Source organism: Sceloporus occidentalis, unplaced genomic scaffold, assembly GCF_023333645.1.
Source record: "Sceloporus occidentalis isolate IW3139 unplaced genomic scaffold, rSceOcc1.0.p SCAF_5, whole genome shotgun sequence".
Classification (NCBI taxonomy): domain Eukaryota; kingdom Metazoa; phylum Chordata; class Lepidosauria; order Squamata; family Phrynosomatidae; genus Sceloporus; species Sceloporus occidentalis.
In genome coordinates, this window is record NW_028316985.1 from 72,889,286 (window position 1) to 72,913,351 (window position 24,066).

A 24,066-nucleotide genomic window follows, 5' to 3' on the forward strand; every position below is an offset into this window, starting at 1 on the left:
AATCTAAGCTTTCCTTAGATTAATGACTAACATCATTTATAATCTTACTAATTTTAAGTTACTTCCAGCCTCACCTGAAGATCTCATCTCACCTAAACTGGATTGTTATGCTGCTGCTCTCTCTATCTCTGTGATTAGTGATGTATGTTATTTAGTTTTAATTTTTTTTATTATTTAATCTCCTTTTGTATCCTGTCAATTTTTAATAATGAGCATTTTTACTTTGTTGTAAACTACTTTGAGTCCAGAACTGGGAAAAAGATGGGACAAAATTCATCATCATTATCATCATCTTCATCATCTTTATCATTGTCATCATCTTTTTGTGAAACAGTTTCTCTTGTTTAACATTTAAACGTGTCTGGGAGAAAAAAACGTACATGTTACACTAAACTGGGCAATCTGTGGACCTCTAGATATTGCTGAACAGCAACTTCTAGCAGCCCTAGACAGCATACCCAATAGCAAAGAATTCCAGAGGTTGCAGCTGTTGGAGAATGGCTGGAGGGCCACTCCTGTATTACACAAACAATTTTTTTAAAAAGCTAATGATATCATAGAATAATAATTAACATTAGTGACTACACATAAAAAATGGGTAGTGATGGGAAATGATGAAAGCAGGGATTTGCTGCCACTGGCCATTTCTAAGCATATCCAACACCATTGTCTGCATGGGCCAAAATGCCTGTGTTCCACTGGCCTCATGTTGTGTTCACATGATGCAGGCCAAAATCCAAGGGCCAGCATCTGCACTGATCTGGTGGATCCAGCCTGATCCTGGGGTAAATAGCCTTTACCATGGGTCAATTTGACCCTTGGTTTGTCACAATGTTTCCTGGAAACTCTATCGGCAAAACCTGGCTGTTTATACTGCCCCCCCCCCCCAGTGTTCCTCACTATTAAAAACAAATAAATGAATTGCAATGCACTGTAAGTGTAAATTTTCTCTCATATTAACAAATGTGTGCCTAGATTTATTTCTTGGAATCATGAAGATAAATAATATAGAAATTCTCAATTTAGAATTAAATGCCCTGTTTGCTGTGTTCGTAATTCAGTTTCTTCCAATCACTGTAATATATCTAATGTGGCCATCCATATAGGTTTGTTACACTGTGGCACAGTTCTCCCTGTATTTGAAAATAATGTATGCCAAGTTCATGGTTAGTTTTTAAATTGATTGTGACAGATACAAATGAGAATGAGCTGCCATACTGACAAACCTTTCCTAGGAAATGCTATAAAAGGCAATGCTCACCATTTAAGAGATTTTGTAAGAAAAAGTCTAGGACACTCAACTGAAAAAAGGAAAGTGATTAAGATTGTGAACTCCTAAAAGGTAACATTTGTTTTTAATATGAATGTATTGTATTTTTATGGTGTTTTGTATTGTTATTGTGCTGTTCACCGCCCTGATCGATGGAAGGGCGGTATACAAATAAATTTTTTATTTATTATTATTATTAATATATTGATACATGGGTGCTTGAGTAACATGGTACCAAAACAAAAGGCTTGGTGTGTGTGCTTAAATCCAAATAAAACAGTCCTTTAGTCATAGAAATGCTTTAGAGATGTGAGGGCCTGGAAATGTTAGGGGAAATGTTAGGGGAACAGAATCATACTGGCTCCACAATGCAAGTTCGCACGCCACTCCCAATTTTCCTATTCTGTCCTGCCCCCTAGATTTCCTCATATTCCAATTTCAGCTGTCACATATATTTCCTAGCTCCCAGTCATGGACAATGTACACATTCATTGGGTCATCTCACCATAAACGAGTCTAACACAATTGGGGGCTTGTTCCCACTATGATTTAAAGTGAATTTCTGATCGGATTATATGACTGTCATTCCCATTTGAAACCAGTTCCGATCCTAATTTGATTGATTTCTGTCGTGATAAAGCAAGGCAAATGGGAAAAAACCATTTTTTCCAGACACTAGTTTCCTAGCAGTTCTTTTGAAAAGAATGGATTCTGAAGCATGTTCAACAAGTGGGAATGACAGATCTGAATCACATCATTCTGGAAGGGAGGGACTAATGGCAGAGAGGTGTTTATCATCCCTCCTCAGTTTTGGTATATCCACCACCACCACCCCTTAGCGCTGCCTTTGTGCTTGTGGTGTGACCTACGGGCACATGATTTTTTTTAAAAAAAAATTGATACAAGATTTAATTCATTGATTTTGCAACTACTTAGAATCAGTGAGACTTTTTTGGATGAGTCCAACCCCTACTATTAGGAGGGAAAATGTCCAAAATGATTTACCATTTCCTCACATGGCAGGTGCTCCATTATTTTGATCATTTTAGATGCCTCTTTCTGAATATTTTCCAGCTCTATGATATCCTGTGTGTAAGTGCGGTAAGTGTGACAGTCATCAAGGGGCCCTTTCACACTACACAATGATGACACTATGATTCCACTTTCCTATCATGGCTGGATCCTATGGGAACTGGGGTTTATAGTTTGGCGAGGCACTAGAACTCTCTGGCTGGGAATTCTTAAGGCTCCTCTCTAAACTGCAAATCCTAAGATACCATACAATGTTTCCACGACAGTTAAAATGGAATCATAGCTTTACAACTGTGTAGTTGGAAATGGGCCTACAAATAAGGGTACTTCTCGCCAAGCCATATCACTATAAGTAGATGAAGGGACTAAGGTGCTTTTGCTGCAGAGGAGCTGAGTACTCTCTGGTACTAGGGAATTCCTATCCTTTGCTGATTGCAAAACCCTTCTTCAGACATATTTTACAGCATTAGTGAAGATTCTTAGAGGCAATTGTGGCTTTGTTTGAACTGGGGAAAATGCTTCTCCAAGACCATTTGGATGACATTAAGCTATCAGTATCTGGCTGACTGGCTTTCTGGCTTCCTTCCTTCCTGAAGTAAACAAACATATACACACAAAACCTGTTATTCAGAAGTCCCTTCTGCTCTGGATCACACATCATTTTCTCTGTAAGCTTTTGAAAGGTTTCTTGTCTCTTCAGAACAGTCAATTTATCAAACCATTGCTGGACTGGTCTTCTTTCACCTTCATAACTTGCATAATACGAGCAACAGTACATCTGACCTTGCATTTGTTTCAGTATAAAAACTCTTCTATGCCGACATTGAGGTTGAAAATACTGTTTGGATTCTTTTGTAAAAAATAAAAATTGTGTGCATTTGAGTGTCCTATATGAATTGCTTTTCCTAACTAAAGCTTAAGAGCTCATTGTATGTCTTGCTGAGAATTCAATGACTTCCAAACTTTCATTATATTTCGGATTCAGATCTCAGATGAAATGTATGTAAATTATTCCCATTTAAATGCTTGCTTTCTGCTGTCAAATAAAAACAACAAAAATGAACAGCAAGCACACTTTTGGGGGAAAAAAAAACCATGATGCAAACAGTGGGCAGAGGCACACTTGTGGGTATAGAGATGTGCATAATGAAAAAGTCTGTTTTTTTTATAATAATTATTATATTTGATATGAAAACTTTTGTGTTCAGATTATACGTGGCAATGTAGACATATGACCTTTGTCCTTGGTAGTCTGGCTGTTAAAAATGCTTCAACCTAGAAATATGAACATATGTGACAATCTTATATTTTTGCTAGAGTACCTAGGTAGATAGCAATAGTAACTACATTATGATACCGTTTACTGATGTACTAAGCAGTTTACAAAGTGTAAGCTAATTGCCCCCAACAAGCTGGGTACTCATTTTGCCAACCTATGGAATGATGTCAGGCTGAGCTAACCTGCAATGTCTGGTTCGTATTGAACTGACAACCTTGTGGTTTGTGAGTGAGTGGCTGCAGTACAGGCATTTAACCACTGCATCACCAGATAGATCTCATTGCTAGATCACAGGCTAAGAACAGTCCTTATGGATATTGCTTTTAACCAGTTGTGGCTGGCATTGTTGCAAACACATTCGTTTTGATCTAAATTTCTGACTGATGTAATTCCTCAAATGGTGAACATGTCATGCAAAGATGCTTCAGAGGTACAATACTAGATGTATAGTTCAAACTAGGATGGAAAGATTATTTACAATATTTGTGGCCAGGTTCAAAAATGCCTTTTCCAACTGTTAAGGATAATAGACCATTAACAATTTTGTGCAATTTTCTGCTGGTATTACAATATCCTAAAGTGCTGTAGAAGAATTATTCTGTGGAGGAAACAAGTGGTGTGTGTGTACGTGTTTCAGGAGGCACAAACCTCCAGTTTTCTGCATGCGTAAATATTCTGCAGAGGAATATTCATTTTCTCTCACAGTAGGCAGAAAAACTAGGGGCCTAAATACCCTAAAGGCTTCAGATCCTATCTGATCTTGAATGCAAGGCAGGGTCAGCCCTGGTTAGTACTTGAATGGGAGACCATCAATAAATACTATAGAGTACATTTCAGATGAAGAAACTGGTGAAACCACCTCTGAAAATTCCTTGCCTAAGAAAACCCATTTAAATTCATGGAGTTGCCATAAGTTGATAGGTGACATGAAGGCACATACACACGCACAGAAAGGAAACAATAAAAGTTATTTGTCCTCGCATCTGAGGATGAAATGGGTGAGGATCTACACATCCAGATAGAAGGAAAAAAATTAAAATATGAAAATGGATTAGCATGCCAGCAACTTGCTATTCTGGCTCTGTCTAATGGTGATGGCATCCATTGCACTTAGACTATATGAAAAGAAATCTGAATAATGAAAAGGGGTGAAAAAATGATGTTTGCTACACTATGCAGTTATCTTGTGGGTTCCAAATATTCTGAAAAATGTAATTTACCAGTGCTTTTGGATCCTTAGCCAAATCTGGGAAAGTTCAGTATGTATGTATATGTCCAAGAAATCAGCAACATACAGAAAATCAGCAAGATATTGAGAACTAATATCTCAGGCAACAGCAGATTCTTCAGGCTCCTAGGTTCATGCTGAGAACACAGAAGCCCTGGAAACTTCAATTCTCCAACATCTTGGCATCTAGAATGCTATTGTACTAAGATTGCTGCATCAACCACTGGTCTTCTTGCCATTCTTGCAAAATATGTTCTGATCAAAAGAAAAGGAAAGAAAGATGGCCTGCAAGAGGGTTGGACAGGGTTATTCTCTCCACAGTGTGTAATTCAAGGCAGAGGCCTCTAAGCCTTATTCAGGGCATCTTTGGCGGGATACAGACTGCCCAAAAAGGGCGGTCTCCCGCCGCCCTGGTTTGATCTGCGACAAACTGCGCTGCTCTGTCGTGGAACAAAAAGAACCCACAAAAAGCGGGTTCTTCTTGCGGCGCCTTTGTGATGCCGCAATGCGCCAATGGTGAACTTGCGGTGTCACAAAGGCTCCGGGACATGCGGACGCTAGGCGTCCATCATGTCAAAATGGCGGCGCCCATATGTACAGGGCACCGCCATTTTGACACTCTCATCACGTGCTAGGAGTGAGGCCAATATGGACTGTGTGTCCTCGGCCAACCCCTAGCAGGTGATGGGGGTGCCGCAAAGGCCTGTCTAAATCGGGCCTTTGAGAATGCAACAGACCTATATCTTGAAAGAATACACAATCACACTTCTGAGTCTTGATTTCAGTATTAGAAATTTACCTGCCATCCTAATTCTTCTTTATTTTCTATAAAAATAGACTGGACCTATAACATACTGGACCTAAATCATGAGGATTTGTGAGGTTGTCCTGTCCAAGAAGAATCTGTAAGAATAGATAATCTATAACAGTATATTAAAAATGCCTATTGTCCCATATACAATTATAAATTTTTGAACAGGACAATGTCTAACAACTCCAGACTATTTACATCCATCATGCCTGTTAACAGAATTGTTTATCATCTCCCTAGAAAGCCAGCAAGGCAATCAAACCTGGCATGTAATATGTGCCCAGGAATACTTCATGCCATTTGTGCTGATTGCTCTAAATTCCTCTATAACTTCTTGAAAAAAAGAACATTGCCAGAACCTGTGGCAATTCCATACTGTTTGTGCTGAATTCATTGATGACACAATCAATAGATCATACCTTATTGAAGAACAGAAGATTGTTGTCAAGGCAAAGAATGAAATTGCATAAAACTAACCTAAATCACTCAGGGAAAAGTACCTTTATAAAGTCTGTGTCTGCAAATGTCCTTTCTTTCCCATCTTCACATCTGTGGCATGCCTAATTTTTTTTTAATGACATTCATCCTTTCCATGCCATTTTTGTTTCAATTTTTTTTAGCACATTTGAAAAACTGCTTGAAAAGTTCTCTGAAAAGATATTCAAATATACGTTTCTCCTCCCAAGATGTGTTTGCAACCATCTGAACAATGTGTCCATTCCAAACACCATAACGGAATCCATGTGTCAACAGTCCAGGAAGTGGGACATGACTAAAGTTGGGGAGGGGGACAAGAGGTTAAACTGAGCCGACATCCATAAAATTAGCTCTTTCTAGCTTTTAAAAAGATAAGTTCATTTCAAATCAAGCAGGGAATGCTCACTCATTTTTGTTCCCATGACTAGCTTCTTTTGGGGAGATTACTGGCTTCAAGTTTACAGTGGAGTAGCTGTGATTTCCTTCCTCAATTTCTGTATTCTCCTGATCACATCAACATTTCTACTTTGTTGCATTCAAAACCACACTCTTAAAACTTGCAACAGCTGAAAGCAACAGATATCTTAAGGGAAATGGTCCCAATGTGTGGAGTCAGTTTGCCATTAAACATTTGTTATACTATCTGCTTTCTCACCTGTTCTCCAGGGATGATCCATTCTCTTCTGTTTCCATAGTTTGTCTTGTCATAACCTTCTTTTACAATATATTTCTTAGTCATTTTAACATCTTTATAGAGGTATCTAAGGGATAGATAAAGACAGAATGGATTAGCCCATTTAGCCATGCATCATGATGCTGGCATAAAACCTAAAGAAGTTATTGATTAACCTGGAGGAAAATCAAAGCAAATGGATTTCACTTTGTAAGGGCTTTTCGTACTGTACATTAAGTTATCCTTCCCTAATGGGATTTAAACAATGGATCAGTCCATTAAAAGCTACCATTTTCCCCTTGTTTCTCCCCTTTACATCATTCTGTGCTGGTTTTCCTATCCACAAAGGGAACTAATACATTTCACATACTTCCTTTTTAGTTTCAGTCAGAGAATTTAATAGATGATATAGACATAGGATATGGAAACTTTAATTCAGGAATATTGAAAAAAATATTTTCTAATGAAACACTAGATACTCAGGGACGCATGCAAATTATTGTTTAGGACCTTGAGTAATATCTTTATGCACAAAAGGCAGTGGTGAGACCATGCAGTAAGGTCATGAGAGGTAATTAACTAATTAGTTTTTTGTTAGCCAGTTTTCAATAGTGACCAAAACATTTAAAATTGTAGTGATGTCTCTATGCACTACACATATTCACAACCCTGGCTCTGCTATGAATGTGTAGCCCTGCTACTTTTTCTTAGAGAGATTTTATGTTTATTTCAGTAGAGACAGACCAGATGGCTGTTGCTAACATATGCTGGACTATGTATTCTTACACAAAAGTTTGTATTCTTTGGCCATGATTCCATTGTCAGTGGATTGGTGAATCCTATGGGACACATCCTGTTAATGGAAGCATGAGTGAAATTACCACTCATGTAATTTGTGTAATATAACCATTACACAAATGACTGCACTATTAAAAATCACGGTGGGCGCATCAGCTCCATAGAAATAATGCATTTTGATATCACTTTAACTGCCATGGCTCCATCCTACAGAATCCTGGGATTCATAGTTTTGTGAGGCACTCTTTGGCCAAAGAGTTGTAAAATTACAACTCCCAGAATTCTATAGGATGGAGCTGCAGCACTTAAAGTGGTGTCAAACTACATTATCTCTATAGTATAGATGTACCCTGCATTACTGTCTCCTCTATGACAATGGAAAAGTTATGATGTCTTATCTTTCTGTTATAGAGTGTATCAACATGGTTCTAAATGTATGATTGATTGTGCAATAATGTAGTCCTGCATCAAAGGATATAGCATAAGAACCATATAAATCCATCAGTGGATACTGCCTGACACAAAAGCCCTGTTCTAAGTCACTTTGTTCATTCTACACTGATAAATAAAAGAATCTTCTGTGTGCATGCACACACAACCCTGCCCAAAAATATCCACCCCCCCCCAAAAAAAAAACCCTACTGCAAAATTTTAAAAAACCCCAGCAGTCCTGCACCAATATTAGACATTTTTAAAGGACAAGATGGCTGGATTTTTAATGCAGAAAATAGCACTCTTGCTCTGTGACTATTTTGAAACAGTGGAAACAAAATAATTTCCCCCCATACACATCAAAGTGACTGGTGCAGAAAGAACTCAAATCCATTTCTACACAGAATAATTTTATGAAACACTTGTGCAAGTGTGAAAACTGGATGAAAACAGTGCAAAATTTGCAACACGTTATTATTCTTCCCAACATGGTTCTCTGACCACATGGAAACTCATTTTTCATCCTTGAAAAGGATGTGTGCATATATTTTCCTTCCCATGCTATATGTGTTTACCCAGAAATAAAATCAATGTTATATGGGCCCCAGACTGTGTGGGCATATAAAATCTGGATGTCTTTGGACATAGTGGATTCTAATCTCATTTGCCTCTCTTCTAATTTACTATTACAACATTTCTCTCCTCTCCTTAATCATACACAGAAGGAAAGTATGGCTATTCAGAACATTGTTGATCTCAGAGTTGATGGGTAGAGTTTTTAATGCCATCCTGATTCCCTAAGGCTTTTGTGTATGATGGCTCTGACTGTGATAATAAGAAATTAATTTTGAGAGGTTTTTGATATGGTCTTCATACTGAATGCTTGGCTTCCATCAAGCCTTTGGTAAGTGTAAAAAGGAAACTGTTTTTTTGAACAAGGAAATACAGCAAGATGCTATCAAAAAGATATGAAACCATATTAAAAGATAATGTTGTAACACTCATTATTGCTACAGATAAAAAGAAATGCTCCAAGCAATGTCCCAGCCAGATTCTACCATTTCCTGCTGATAAAGGTAATGCAGCAACCAATTTGAATTACAGAAATGGGCAAAACAGAATAATTTGGGGAAAGAATCTTCAGTGGTACATTATGTAAAGATCAGCACAACATCTCATGAAAAGTCTTTAGCAAAAAAGATAATGTATTGATAAAGACATTCAATCCCATATTAATGACGTGCCCCAACAAGAGCCAGCTAAAATTGCTCTAAAAAGATGCTAATCTGGATACTTCTCATTGATTTTGCTGCAAGCATAAGCATTCCTCTGGGAAGATGCATGGAGTAGCATCAAATTAAGGCTTTGGGTGGGAAATGGTTAGAGCATGTAATGGATGAATGGAAATACATCCAAGGGACATTATAGACAGTTAAATACAATTGTTATCCAGGTACATATCAGACCAAAGCTACTGTGCTTAAGGAACATTGGGTCTCAAGGGGACCTAATAGGACACCTCTAGTCTTCAATGTAGTGGTGGCTGGTGGTTTTCCTGATATTATTGCAGTGAATCTGCTCCAAAGTTTAGTGCAAACTAAAGACCTAACCATGGGAACCTCATCCACACAATAAATTCAGCACCTCGAACCATTTCTTTAAGCTTCAAACTAAACCCAGGGAGGATTCATTATCTCAATGAAATAAGAGTAACCACTTGCAACTGTTTCAATTCCCCATCATTGGCATGTTAAAAGTTAGAAAAAATCATAAGCCACAAAATGAAGAGCTGGATCACAGTAGAAGTTGAAGGGCAGCCTTTCTTTGTTGACATTGTATTTGAATAAGTAGCAGTTGTTTCTAAACTTTTTTCTCCAGTCTTTTCCAAAGGCTATAGCTCCCATAATACCTTGGTTATCATGTCCATTGGTTGGAAAACTCTTGGAGTTGCAGTCCAAAAAAGTATGTTTCCATGTTTTGGTCCAAGAAACTTAAAGAAAATTTCTCTGGCTCTCTGTGGGTGTCATTATCTACATTTAGATTCCTATCACTATCTTAGGGCTGGTACAGACTGGCACTAAAAGCCACCTTGTGGCTGGTGTGGGGGCATGGCATATGCATGCCCCATGCCCCAAAACCAGTTCAACACCTCCCAGAAGCCACTCACCTGCCCACATATTGGCTGGCTTCACAGTGCTCCAGCAGTGTGGAGTTTAGATACTGCACAAGAGTGTTGAAAAGCTGTGGTGCCCCAAAAAGGAGCAGCATTTTGCTGCCTCTTTTTGGGCTGAAAAAAACACTGGATCAAGGCTGCTGCATGCAGTTGCCATGGCCCTGATCCAGCTCTCAAAGTGGTGCAGTGACCCTGCCCTTTGGGCCAGTCTGTTTCGGCCATTAGTTACAATCTTCTCATGTTCTCCAGAGGGAGAGAAAGGCAAGCCAGCTCCATTGGGCCTTGCCTGAAAGAAGAAGGTCCTCCCTCCACTCACCATCCAGAGGGAGAGAAGGGCAGGCCAGCTCCATCAGGCCTAATCAGAGTAAGAAGAAGGGCCGTCCCTCCAGTCCATCTGCCTTGGTCCAAGCATCAGAGGGAGAGAAGATCTGCTGGACTTTCCCCCTTCCCCACTGCCATTCCTTTCTCTTTTTGTGTCTTGTCTCTTTAGATTATAAGCCTGAGGCCAGGGAAATGTCTAATTAACAATTTGTAAGCCACTCTGATACCCTTTTGGCTGAAGAGTGGGGTATAAATAAATACATAATGTTCGTCCACATCCTTTTTTTTTAATGTGTGGAATCTCTTCCATCTTTCCTGATGCTGGTGAAACATTTAGCTAAGGAACGGGTGGAGAGGGGGACATTATCCTTGTGGATTACTGGAAGTCTGGAATCTTTATTTTCAAACTAGAGAAAAATGTTCTGCATGAAAGTCCCTCCATTTTCTCAAGCGTAGTGGGTTCTCTCATTATGAATTTTACTATTACACAGAGAGACTTGGCTTCAGCCCTTTCACTCAATTATAGCACTATATTCTACTTTAACTGCCATGGCCACACCCTATGGGATCCTGGGATTTGAGGTTTAGGAGGGGAATTAAGAATTCTCCATCATAGTGTTCTAGTGCCACGTCAGATTAGAAACTCCACAGTTTTACAAGATGCAACCATGTCAGTTAAAGTGTCGTGGAAAAGGACTCCCCATTTAACTGCTAGAATCCTGGTAAAGTATTTCACTGTAGAGTTAATAAGTATGCTGGTCCTGCGATGTCTTTTGGGTATGAATGGATCAAATGTCTAACATTCTAACAGATAAATATTACATGCTGCAATTGTACATTGGCAGTCATATTGTGTGCTTAGAAAAGTCATGTTTGCAGTAAGTGATCCATTATATTCTTGTCCCAGGCAAAATACCTTGAAGGAACTAACACCTCTCTCCACAAACCCATAGAAATCATACACCCCTTTTCTTTTCTTTTTAAAAAAAACACTCCATTGGCAGGTGAGTATTTCATTTGTTATAGAAAAGAAAGTACAAAGAATTGAAGCTACTTTATTTATTTATTTATTTTATGGTATTTATACCCCGCCCTTCAGCCCTAAAGGCTATCAGAGCGGCTTACAATTATTGTTTTTAATTAGACAGTCCCTTGCCCTCAGGCTTACAATCTAAAAGACACGACACAAAAGGAGAAGGGAATGGTGGTGGGGAAGGGGATGAAGTCCAGTGGTTTTTCTCTCCCTCTGATGCCTGGACCAAAGCAGATGGATTGGAGGGAGGCCTCTTCTTCTTCAGGCTAGCCTTGATGGAGCTGGGCCTGCCTGGTCACTCCCTATATAAGTAGGACTAAACAAAAACAAGTTGCTAGCTATCAGTCAAAAATACCACTTGCTTTAATTTTATTTCAATTATGCCAATAAAAAGGTGAAACTATTTATTTTCATACCATCCTTCATCTTGGTCTCACCATTGGATATGTTTGCTATCAGTCACAGTGACATCATCTTCACAGTATAGTAATATCATCCAGTTTCTATCCAATTCCTGTTTTGTTGAAATTCTATTGGTAGTGACACCACTGAAAGCATGAGTGACTGCTAGGATAACCTATGTGACTAATTCAGAAAATAAGTGACAACAACAACAATAATTTATTTCTTACCAGCCTCTCTCCCCAGGGCTCGAGGTGATAGTTAGGAATAAGGAAATGGCAATGGAGCAGCATCATATAGGAGAAAATATGGCAGGAAATAAAAATGTTAAAGACTGGCTTTTTACTATTCATGTATTTGTTGAGAAACATTCCCCCATCTCCAATTGTTATTCCTTCCCCTAAAAGAAAAGAAGAAAATTTGGTCCACATTTCTACTGTGGAAAGTACTAAGATGACTACAGATCCCACAGTTTCAGTAATTTGTCTTGCATTAAAATGAATTGACATTGGTACATACATGTTCTTTGATGTCTGGAAAGGATTAAATTAATGAAAGAACCTGGATTACTTACATTAACATTATATTTCAGAGGAAAGCACTCGGTATAAAAATATTATCACCAGACTCTGTTGCTGATAATAGCTGCAATATACCTTATTTGCATGTGCTTATTTTTTAAAATGGCTATACTGTCCATCCACAAAACTGGGTGCTTATAATTCCAACTCCTCTGGTCACAGGCTTAGGCTGAAATGAATAGAAATTAGTCTGTGCACAAACATAGATTGCACTTTGATGATATAGTAATATATCAGCCACCAATATGTTAGGGGGGAAATACATTACACTAAAACATAGGAAAAACCCTTAAAAACGGAACAAGATAAGAATTTTGTAGCAGAAAAGGAGAAGGAAACAGCAATTTAGGTGATACCTAAGAGTAAATGCATTAAATTGATATTAGAGAGTCAGGGGAAATTTCTTTAAAATGAGATCTGAGTAGTTTCATGCAGAAAGAAATTGGAGATGTGGAAACCTATCACACATGTAATTCATTTTAGGCAACAAAAGATTTCTTTGAGATCTGAGAAAAAGAATCACACCCAGGGAAATGAATAACATTCTGAGAGCTGGACTCACTGACTCCTTTGTGGAAATTATGGGCCTTTTTAAGATCTAGTTTCTGATAGTCTTCTGTTATTGACAGTAAGCGTGGCATAGAAGAAGGAAAAAAACCACACACACCATAAAGGAGAACTTTGTGCTGAGTAAAAATACCCAGATGAAAGTTTTCCGGATTACAGCAAACTATGGACACAGGAAGTACAGTTCAAAATGGGGATGGAAGAGAAACACATTTGGTTGGGATCTTAATGTGATACAAGCATTTGTAATGTGAACCTGCTTAATTTCCCCAAAGGGCCCGAACTGATAGGCTTTGGGTCACTTGGTATGCTATTTAAATGCTGTTTAAATGACACACACATCTTAAGTAGGGTTGCCATATTCTTCTTCCTCTAAACCAGGACCAGGAAGAATATGGCAACCCTACTTAAGATGTGTGTGTCATTTAAACAGCATTTAAACAGCATACCAAGTGACCCAAGGCAGCTTTATTTTGGCTTGTCTGTTCAGGCCCAATGATGTGAACTGAAATGCAGTTATAGCCCACTGTTCAAAATGGTTTAAATCATGTTACAATCAGGTACAAAAGTAGATTAAAACTGAGACTGAGTTCATAAATATTAGGAGGAGCTTGTCTTTTTTAAAGCGGGGATGGATTTTCTGCCAGTGCAAAACATTATCCCAAATATTCTTCACAATTGTTTTGTTTGTGTGTGTGAGAGAAAGAAAGAGTGCTGAGCATTATTTCTCCAATGTGGAGGATGCAAAATGGTAACCAGGTACCAACATAATAATGTTGCTTCTGCTTGGTTCAGCTGTTTCAGCAGCAGCAACAACAAAAATAACAACACGTGCTTAGGAGAAAAAGAAACAACTCAAATACTTTGGGTTTTATCATAGGTTTCCACTGGTGAGAGGGGACCCTCTGTTGTTTGCAAGGCTAGTGCCCCAACCATTGAGAAAAGAGAATGGCAAAAAAAAAAAAAAAATGAAGGATATATTATTTATACATATATAAGTCATTTTCCAAAAAAGTGAAATTAGAAATTTAAGTTCCTCACCAGACGACAGTCTTGGGGCAGGTTCTCATTTTGTTTTCTTTCTACAAGTTCCTATTCTTACTTTGTCCTGTGTTCTATGGCATATGTTTCAGGTCCATCGCTGGCAAAAGAAGAGGCCACTGTCTAACCAAATAAATCGATCAATCAGTTGCTTTATATCTCACTCTTTCCCTAAGACTGAGACTCAAGATGGTTTACAAATGTTTTAAAAAACACACAACTAAGACTAGATGTAGCTGAAAACATATAAAAATAAGATTAAAATAAGACCTCTTGGCTGTCTGGTTCCACTGTGTGCCTTTGGCTATGTTCCAGCTGCCTTCCAGGATGAATGAAGGAGATGTAGGTATGTGTACTGTGTGTTTATATGCTACCTTCTTGATGTCCCAGTATATACTTTTCCTCTGTTGCTCAGGCTTTCATTGCTAGTTTCTCCTAACTGTTTACAAGCTCTGGTTAAACCACCACTTCATCAGCATTACATCCATAGCTAGCCTTCAGGTAGTAAAGCAACACAACAGCTGGGTGGTGGAGGTAGGGGTGGGTTTGCCTTGTATGGGTCCCCTTGTAAACATATTTTCCCAATCATCACTGGTGTCTTGAAAAGCTGATGGGGAAGAGTCGGGATGCAATGCTTTGCTAATTTTAGTCTCAAAGAAAGAAACAAATAACTGTAGCAATTTTCATCTTGCTGTTAGAATATCTTGGAAAACTGCATAATGTTTGAATACTATTCACAGTTTGAGATTGACTCTATGCAAATTAATCACACATGTCATTGTTGCATAGAAAACAGTACTTTTTCTGCATGTCAAATAACATTTTCTTTACAAAAAACAATATCTCTGCACAAGTGTAACTGTGTGTGAATCTCACATAGAACAAGTCGCCTACTTAAAAAAACAAACGAACCATCAATTCAAGATTCTCTTTTTAAAAGGGTTTCTTGGCATTCAAGAAACATGTTTTTAAACCATTTAAATATATATATATATATAGGACATCGCTAGGAAAGAACAGTGCTGGCCCTTCACTGAGACAGAATGAGATAGCCACCTGAGGTATCAGACTGTGGATGTGAGAAAAATGTGGCAAGTTGTTAACTTATTTACTTTGTTATTGTAGTTGTTGTTGTTTAGTGGTGCCAGGGATGGGGAGAAGTACTTATAGGATGTTTAGCTTTATATGCATGTAAAACATGGTTGGGTTTTGTGCAAATTGATTTGTGTGAATGTGGGCAGCTGTTCACCTGAGGGAACAGAATGTATTGAGCTGAACATAACTCAAATCTTATCACGCCTTCAGTTTTAGAAAATGGCATATAATGAATAATAAATAACAGCAACAACAAAATCTATATGGCAAGCATGTGTTAGCTTCAGTTCAGAAAGAGCCCTTTGTGTTGATATAAGGTTGCTGTTGCTGTCTAACCTATGTATGGTGCCCCCAGGGTCCACTTTAGAAGACAATCCTGGTAGACATTTGATTGTGCTCATGAATTTGTTGTTGTGTGCCTTCAAGTTGTGACTTACAGTGGACCCAAGACAAACTTGTCACAGGGTTTTCTGGGACTGAGAGGATGTGACTCACCCAATGTCACTCAGTGGGTTTCCATTGAATTGAACTATCCTGACCACATTGAAAGTATTCACGTTGATTAAAATTTGTTTTACTCTATTTGTTTTTTAAAAACACACAAAACAACTCAATGTCTTGTTTTCTTCCGATTTTCCCCAGCAATGTTGGTTCAAGATTGCCTTTCTATTATTTGCCAGAAGTCTTTCATTTTTTAATACCCAAAAAGTTTGGAATGACATCAGAAAATCAATGATGATTATCCATTTCTTGATTACTAAAAAAAGCAAACCAATCCTTTAAACAAAAACTACATGCCTCCTTTTGGAGATTTATTTCAGCTAATCTTGGTAATGCTCCAGGACAGAAATGAAGACAGATGGAACCATACTAGCATATCTGACTACAGGGAGAAAGGAACCACTTCTAACATGCTGCAACCAGACTCAGTTGTGATGAGAAAATATGGGCAATTAACAAGGATTCATGGTAAATGTAGCTTTCAGGAAACCTTTCATTCTAGAACTCCCCCCCCCCCCCAGTCCAATTCAAGAGGGTTGCACAAAACATGGTGCCCTCAATATGGAAATAATATATAATTCCCAATTTCTTTGAGAATCATCAAAAAGAAATTATGTCAAGAATGGCTTCAAAAGCCTCAAGTAAGCTTTGCTCAGGTGTTGCCAATTCGAAGACCTTCTGCACTTAAGAATAGTTTACTACCAGAATATAACCTAGCAGAAGTTTTTGTGTAAGAGAGAAAAGATTTAGTGTGACTATGTATATAAAAAAGAAGACAATCCAGCTGCCTTAACTGTCCATTTTTTGGTGTTCTGAGGACCACTTCATTCTCCATCTAAACATCTAAGGACCAGTAAAAATAGCTCTCTCATAGTCATCTTACTTCACCTAGCTTCAGAGATAATGTACATCATGTAAAAATTTCATAATTATGATACTGGAGGGAAGAACTATAATTTATTGTCAAACATGAGAAGTTAATATAATCCTGCAGTAGTCCTACATTCTTCATATCTGAAGCTTACCTGAAAACTATACTTCTGATCCTGAAGATTTCTCCCCGAAGAAAAACCCCAGCCTCTGCATCATACTTGATCATTGATACTAAATCAATGTGATGTATTTCACCTAAAATAGAAAGATCTTATATGGCAATGCAAGATTGCACAAGCTTTGATAAATCTCCTAGGTTGTGGAGTTCCTAATGTGTGAGATAAATAGAAAATATTGTGTATTGTGTGTTGGTGTTGCCAAATTTCTCTGTCAAAAAAGGTTGCAATTGTATGTGCAGTAGGTTGTATGGTTAAAAGTATGCAGTAGGTTGTAGGGCTAATTTATTTAAACCAGTCATATTCATTGCTACATAGATTAAACATACAGTTGGAAACACAGTCTGGAATATATTCACTTTGTCACTGGAAGCTGAAAAGCAGCGTGGACTACTGTTTGTGGTGATATAGTAGGGCTCGATATGGTGCAGCATCCATATGCATTGAGCCCTACTATCGGCACCATTATGTCACAAGGCTGCGGCCTCATCCACATGGGGCGCAGCCTCGTGACATAAGGGTGCCTGAGTGCTAAAATGGCTCTGGGTGGAAGAGCCATCACAGGGCTGCATCGCAGCTCTTATGATGGCGCAAAAAAGAAGCCACCTAGAGCGGCTCCTTTTAAACAGCGTGTCTGTATTGCAGCATGTGGATGCTGCAGCACAGATGTGGGGCAAAGATGGCCAGCATGGAGGCACCTGTTTTTACTGCCCCTAAACCTAGCAGTTTAGTGTCTTCCCCTTCCTGAACAGGAATAGCTTGGTCACAGTTTTCCACAGTCTGGTAAATCTATGAGCAAGACTAGAATAACCTACTATATTTACTGATACCTTTGAAAATAGCTGCTATTATAAGAAAATAGCTACAATCATTTGATAGTGGAGCTGTTCCAGTGGTTTCTAGCACTTCCCTCTAGTGCTGCTGATACTGCTACTGCTGCTTACTTACTTATTTTACTTACTTATTTATTTACAGCATTTAAACCTTGCCCTTTAGCTAAAAAGCCTCCCATAGTGGCTTACAAATTGTTAATTTGTCAGTTCCCAGCCACTGGGACCAAGCATGATGGAGGTGTGCCTGGTTGCCATTCTCTCCCTCAGGCTACCATTGATTGCACTCTCTCATTCTGTCTCTCTCTCTGGGCTTGTCTACACAGGTGAAATGGCAAAATGGTCTCATCATGTTTTAACAGTGAGCCGTCCAGATAATTCAAGGGATAATTCAGGCCAAATCTGAACCTTTTTTTACACCTCAGACATCTAAACGAGAGAAAATGTAGTCTGGATTTGAATAGAAAATCTGGATATTCATTCGTGTATGTATGGACTGAGCTCCATAGTCACATAAGCGTGGAGCCAGAGGTATGAGGAATATTTGATGGGTAGGACTGTTTGGTTTGGCAAGCCTGGTGTTTGTCACCATGTTTTCTTACTGTCCAGCTATGAGATCAGCTGTGAGGGGTTGAATTGGGCTCTCCCTTCTTTTCTCTCATCTTTCCCTCTAATGCATTTGTTTTACTCGTCTTGCCCCTATCCTTCTTCCACCCGATCAGCACTGTGTCATCTTTGCTTTGACTTCAGTGACAGGAACGCATGAATTCCCTCTTTCCCTTGATTGATTGATTGATTGATTGATTGATTCATTCATTCATTCACTTGCTTGTTTGTATGATTGCACACACTCCCTCCCTGCTACCACCATAATTCAATTGCTTGTTACTGCAGAGATCTGCAATGTATATATGAAGGGGAGGAAGTGTGTGTGATCGCTACATAAGTGAATGAGTGGATGATTGGAGAGAAGAAGGAATGCATGAGCTTCATATACTGAAGTCAAAATAAAGATGATACAATGCTGATCAGATGCGGGGGGCGGCGGAGGAGAAGTGTACAAACAGTAAAAATACAAGTTTATTTATTTTTGTTTCTTCCTCCTGGGTGTGTGTGAGTGCATTTACGATTCTGTCCCTCCCTCACTGGGACAGCAAAGAGGGAAAGGGGATTGGAGGGAGAGGCATCCAGTCAGATTGCATGGTGGTCAGTAGATTGACAGACAAGCCATAAGGCCTATTGGTTGATATGTTGATGCATATTGGGGAGGGGAAAAACAGTGGGTTCACCAAAAGGAAATGTCTGGCCCGTTGTGCTGGTGTCATTTCAAAGTGTTCTCTATGTGTGGAGTTAATGGGGCAACTGTGGGGTCCCTGCAGATCAGAAAAATGCAAAATGGGGTCCTTTTTGCCTATGTAGAAACATCCCCTCTATCCATTTGTGGGTGTGAAAAATAAAGCTCTTTCCAAAAGCTGGGAAAGGTGGGACAATTGCTTACGTTTCTAAAAGCCTGTTTATAATCTTGTTATCTTAATTTTGAAGCTATCCTTCAATTGACCCTATAGGCAGAAAAAACCCCAACAACTGAAACTCTCCTATTCCAATGAAAGAGGAAGAAAAGTGTCTGCTTCTTGCAAAGAAGTAAAGGGTTTCACAAAAATTTGTTGGGTGGGGTTTGGCACAGCGCTATTGGAAATATTTTTCAATGGTGCTTAAGCAGCTGCTATAGTTCCTGGAAAATCCCTGAGTACCAAATGACTGGTCCTTATAACTCCCAAGGTGATTGATTTGGCATATCATGAAACAGAAGCAGATTTTTAGTTACTGAGATTCTTGTTGTTTTGCTTCTACTACCAAGGAGGAAGAAATACTTGTGGGACTTTCTGTTTCAGGAGCTGAAGCAAGCTGAGCAGCCTTGTACTTGCAGTGGGACAAAGAAGGAATCCTTTGCTCCTCCACAGGGGCCAGCCGGAAGGAGACTTGACAGGACACCTTCTCCCATGTAACTCTGAACATATGCTATTGTTGTTCTTGAAGCCCTTCCTTTGTGTATCCCAGCATCCAAGCTGCAGCAGGTAGCAACCATACATTGGCTCTCCTTATTTGTGAAACTCTGTTTTTCCCCAGCCATCTCTTTTCCTGTCCTTATCTCATGATGCGAAATTCTTTCCAAAATTATTTTACCGGCTTTTAAATATCTGTGAATAAATCTTTTAACAGATATCCTCCCTTGTTTTGCTATCTTTAATAAAATAATGCTTTTGATTTTAATATATGTGCCTTTTCAAAATGGCCCTGACAATCATCTGTGTGTGCTGTATGCCTTCAAGTCATCTCCGACTAATGGCAACTCTAAGGTGAACCTATCACAAAGTTTTCTTGGCAAGATTTGTTTCGAGGAGGTTTGTCATTGCCTTCCCCTGAGGCTGAGAGAGTGTGACCTCCCCAAAGTCACCCAGTGGGTTCCATGGCTGAGCTGGGAATCAAACCCTGGTCTCCAGAGTCATTGTCCAACGTTCAAACAACTATGTTCTCCTAGCAATCATACTACCATGGAAATATTTATACTAAAAACCCAGTTTACAGAGTCTCAGTTAATAGATAAATATTGACGTAGAGACAGAAAGCTACAGATATCTAATGTGCTACATCTCAGCATAAGCAGACTGCATTCTGTGCCTGTAACAGCCTGTGAAGAATAACAAAATGGTGGCCCTATGAATAATAATGATGGTGGCACATTCCTGTGCAGTGGATTTCTATGGGAGGAACTACAATTTCCCCTCAGCCATTTGCCTCATGTATATGTGTGTCTATGTGTGGGGTGTAAATGGTGATGAGGTAGTTCTTATATTAATGGACACCATGTAGAAACCATGCTACACAGTGATATTTTCATTGAAAATTTTTTTGTTCATCGGATGGGTTTTCCCAAGATTCAAGTTGACAACAAGTGGTAAACAAAGTGTCTACTCTACAGTGCAGCTTCCGCTACATAAATGCAAACGCTGCCCTGGTTAGACGAAGTCATGCTGCATGGATGCTGCTCTAAGGGAGAATTTATTTTCAAATTCCTTTCAGTATATCCATGGCCCACAGAAAATGTATGTGGCAAATAGCATTATAGACTTCTTAGGGATGCTGGGAAGCACAACAATGGGAAAGCCTGGCAGATTAATTTTCATTTGTGCTGAATGGTAGGCTCATTTCAAGGCTTGAGCGTAGCATTTCAGATGGAGGGTTGTTTTTTTTTTTTAAACTGAGATATGCCAAACTTGCAATGCATTGGGTGGGGTAGGGAATAGTATTATAGAGCTACTGAAATCTAAGACTTTTATCTTGTCTGCAGTATGTCTCAGAAAGGTTTGGGAACATTTGAGATATAAAAATGGCTTATTAAATCTCCTTGTCCATCTCTCTTTACATTACTACCTTTTTAAAAACATTTTGTGTGGAGTTTAGGTCTCCCTCCCTTGATATTGTAAATGTGAATTTATTGCTAGTGAATGGTGTGATGGAAGCACAGTGATGGAGACTGAAATCCTCTTATTTATTTCCCACAGTGTAAGCAGCAGCAGCTCATGCTTGACCATGATGAGCTTCTAATGGGCTTCAGTCATAATGGTGAGATACTGTCTGAAAACATACATCAATTGTGTTGCTTGTTCTGATTTTCTTAAGGGGGAAAACAGCCCCATAGAACTAAGCAATTGTCAGGATATCGCTTGTGATAGTGGAGTTTCCATTCTGCACCAAAATGGGATTGTGTCGGCAACTCATTAAGCTGCCAATAATCTGATTGAATATATATATATGTATGTATATATATATACACACACACACACCACACACACACACACACACAAAACTGTGATGTTCAACAGAGCAATGGGATAAAAGAAGTGGGACTTACAACTATTTTTAATGCAAACCAACTCCCAGCTGCTTCAAGCACTTAGGGCCTTTCTGATTCTCTTCTATGAGCTGCATATGCAACAGGAATTTGCATTTGGTTATAGGACTGCCAGACCACCTAAGGAAATTTACTGCCTGAGGAAAAGGATCACAACTTCTTTCTGTTTCTTGTACAGAGCTGGAATGACTGTCCTGGAAGATTTCTTGATCGGGTGCTTCAGTATGTTAAGACACTCTTCCTCATGGTGGACAAAATAATTTGCAAGTATTATTTGCATTCCTACGCACTATATTTTTCTAAAGTTTCTCTTCCCAAGGAACCTTTTTTTTATTGATGCCAAAGAAATTCTGCCATAGAATTCCTGAAATTTAGATGCTAGGTCCATTGTGAACTGCGAGTATGCAATAGAATAGATCCAGTATCCCCCTACCCATGCATGCTGTTTCTTGTAAAGGAAGATAAATAATGACAGTCGAGCTTCCATCATGTTGGAATCATGTTCATTGGAGATGTTGCACTTTCATTTCTTGGGCTTACTGCAGTTGCTTATATGCAGGGATGAGGATGCGTATCTTCAAAGCTAAGCCAGAATATCTCAGCTTCTTTTTGGTTTATAGCCCCAAAGTATGACTTCGTTTTGATTTCACCTGCATGCATCATATGAACACACTGCCTTCAAAGTGGCTGGAAGCCACCTTATTTTGCCCATCTGTTTCATCCAATAGACAGTATCAGGAGGAACCAATACAATCATGTCCAGAGTCTGGATTTTGAATTTAACATGTTACTAAGTATACAGATTCAAGATTTTATGCTTCAAAGACTCTAATTAAAAATCCATATGATAAAATGGAAAGATCCAGCAAATTCAGATGTCTATAAATTCTATGTATTTGTTTATTTGAGAGGTATATGGTGCAACAACACCTTTACATTATCAAAGGCCAGTCTTCTAGATGTTGTACACTGGACTATTGTTACTGTAGACCATTTTCCATTTCTGGTTGATTGTCTAGTAGCAGATAAAAGTAACCCAACCACAGTGCTACAATATGAGGGAAAATATAGCTGCATGACACACTAGGACAGCCTGGTTGCTGCGGGGGGTGGGGGGTGGGAAGCTCCCAGGCCCTGGCAGACCCCCTAATTGGCCAGCGAGGCCTGGTAGAGGTGGCATTTCCTGCCAAGCACTGGGACTACATTTCCCAGCTAGCGCCAAGGGGCAGAAGTGCCATCTGAATGGGGTGAAGCTGGGAGGGGTAAGACCTCCACCCTGTCCTGCTTCTGATTGGTTAATAGGTCTATTTAAAGCCACGTGTGCACCCCCAAGGACAGTGCCATTCCAAGCTCAGCTCTCATCAGAGGACGTGCTGAGCAGGGGGATCGGGATGAAGCAGCAGTGGTGGTGGTGGTGGTGGCAGCAGCAAGGGAACCAAAGTGAGGTGCCATGGGCACCATGCCAATTCAGCTACCCAAGTGTTAGTAGCTGCTTAAGTGGCAGCTGCAGCAGCAGTTCTCTCTACCACAGCAGCTACATCATTCAGTGCATCTCAGCAGCCTATCTGTGTAGATGCAGCAGAGTAGCAGTGGCTCCCAGCATGCCTGCTGGCTTGGCCACCCCCCCCCCCCCACTTTCATCAGGCAAATCAAGTCCGCTATATTGCCATGCCCCATAAGAGAGCTCCACCATAAGGGGACAGGTCAGTCAACCCAGGAAGTCCTGGGTGGCAATGGCCCACGGCGCCACCAGTGGTCCCAGCCTTCACCAGTGGCTCCAGCCTTGCCTGTTCCATCACCAGCAGCCCCAGCCTTGCCAGTTCCTTCTCCATCGCTTTGTGAGGATGCAGTGGTGGGTTTAAGCCACACAATTACTGTCTGCATTGAGAAGGTGGGAAAGGTCAGGCTATCACGGGAGTGAGGTTGAGCCAAAAAGAGGGGGTGGACACAGCAAGACTTCTCCGCAAGCAGTTCCAGTTCAAGCAGCTCATCCAGCAGCTCCTCCAGTTCTGATGCCAGTTCCTCTACAACCAGCTCCAAGGCCATTGAAATCCCCAGTACCTCTTTGAAGGGGGACAAACACAAGGACCATAAGAAAAGGCATTCCAGTAAGAAAAAAACCAAAAGAGCTTGTGACAAATGATCAAGGACCAGACAAACAGGAATGGTGAGTGCTGTGGTCCAGCCTTGGGCAGAGATTACTACTGGCTGGGGGGAGGGAGGGGCTCTGGTCCAGGATATGCCTTCTTGGGCCATAAGGCGCAGGTCCAGGTGACTGGGTTTACAGAGTGTGTGGGAGGATCAGCATGCCTCTGAGTTCCCCAAATTTTCACATAGTGAAACTAACACCCCTGACTTCCACTTGTCTAAAAAAATCAGGATACTCTTGGGTTGTTGTGTGCATGTGTTCACCTTGTTAAAGCCAGGGGGGAGGAGGCAGGGGCAGTCACCTCCATCAAAAAAAGCCAAAAAAGAGGCCAAGGCCCTTCCAGGGGAATAGTCTTTTGCTAATTGGATCAAGGGCTTCAGGGTTTTCATGGGGCTTGTTGCCATGGCCTAT

At 39.8% G+C, this 24,066-nt stretch overlaps 1 pseudogene; it reads right to left on the reverse strand.

Moving 5' to 3' along the window:
- Positions 1 to 23,552, reverse strand: part of LOC149312324 (protein LSM14 homolog A-like) — a 38,028-nt pseudogene extending 14,476 nt beyond the window's left edge.
- Between the last annotated feature and the right edge of the window lie 514 nt (positions 23,553 to 24,066).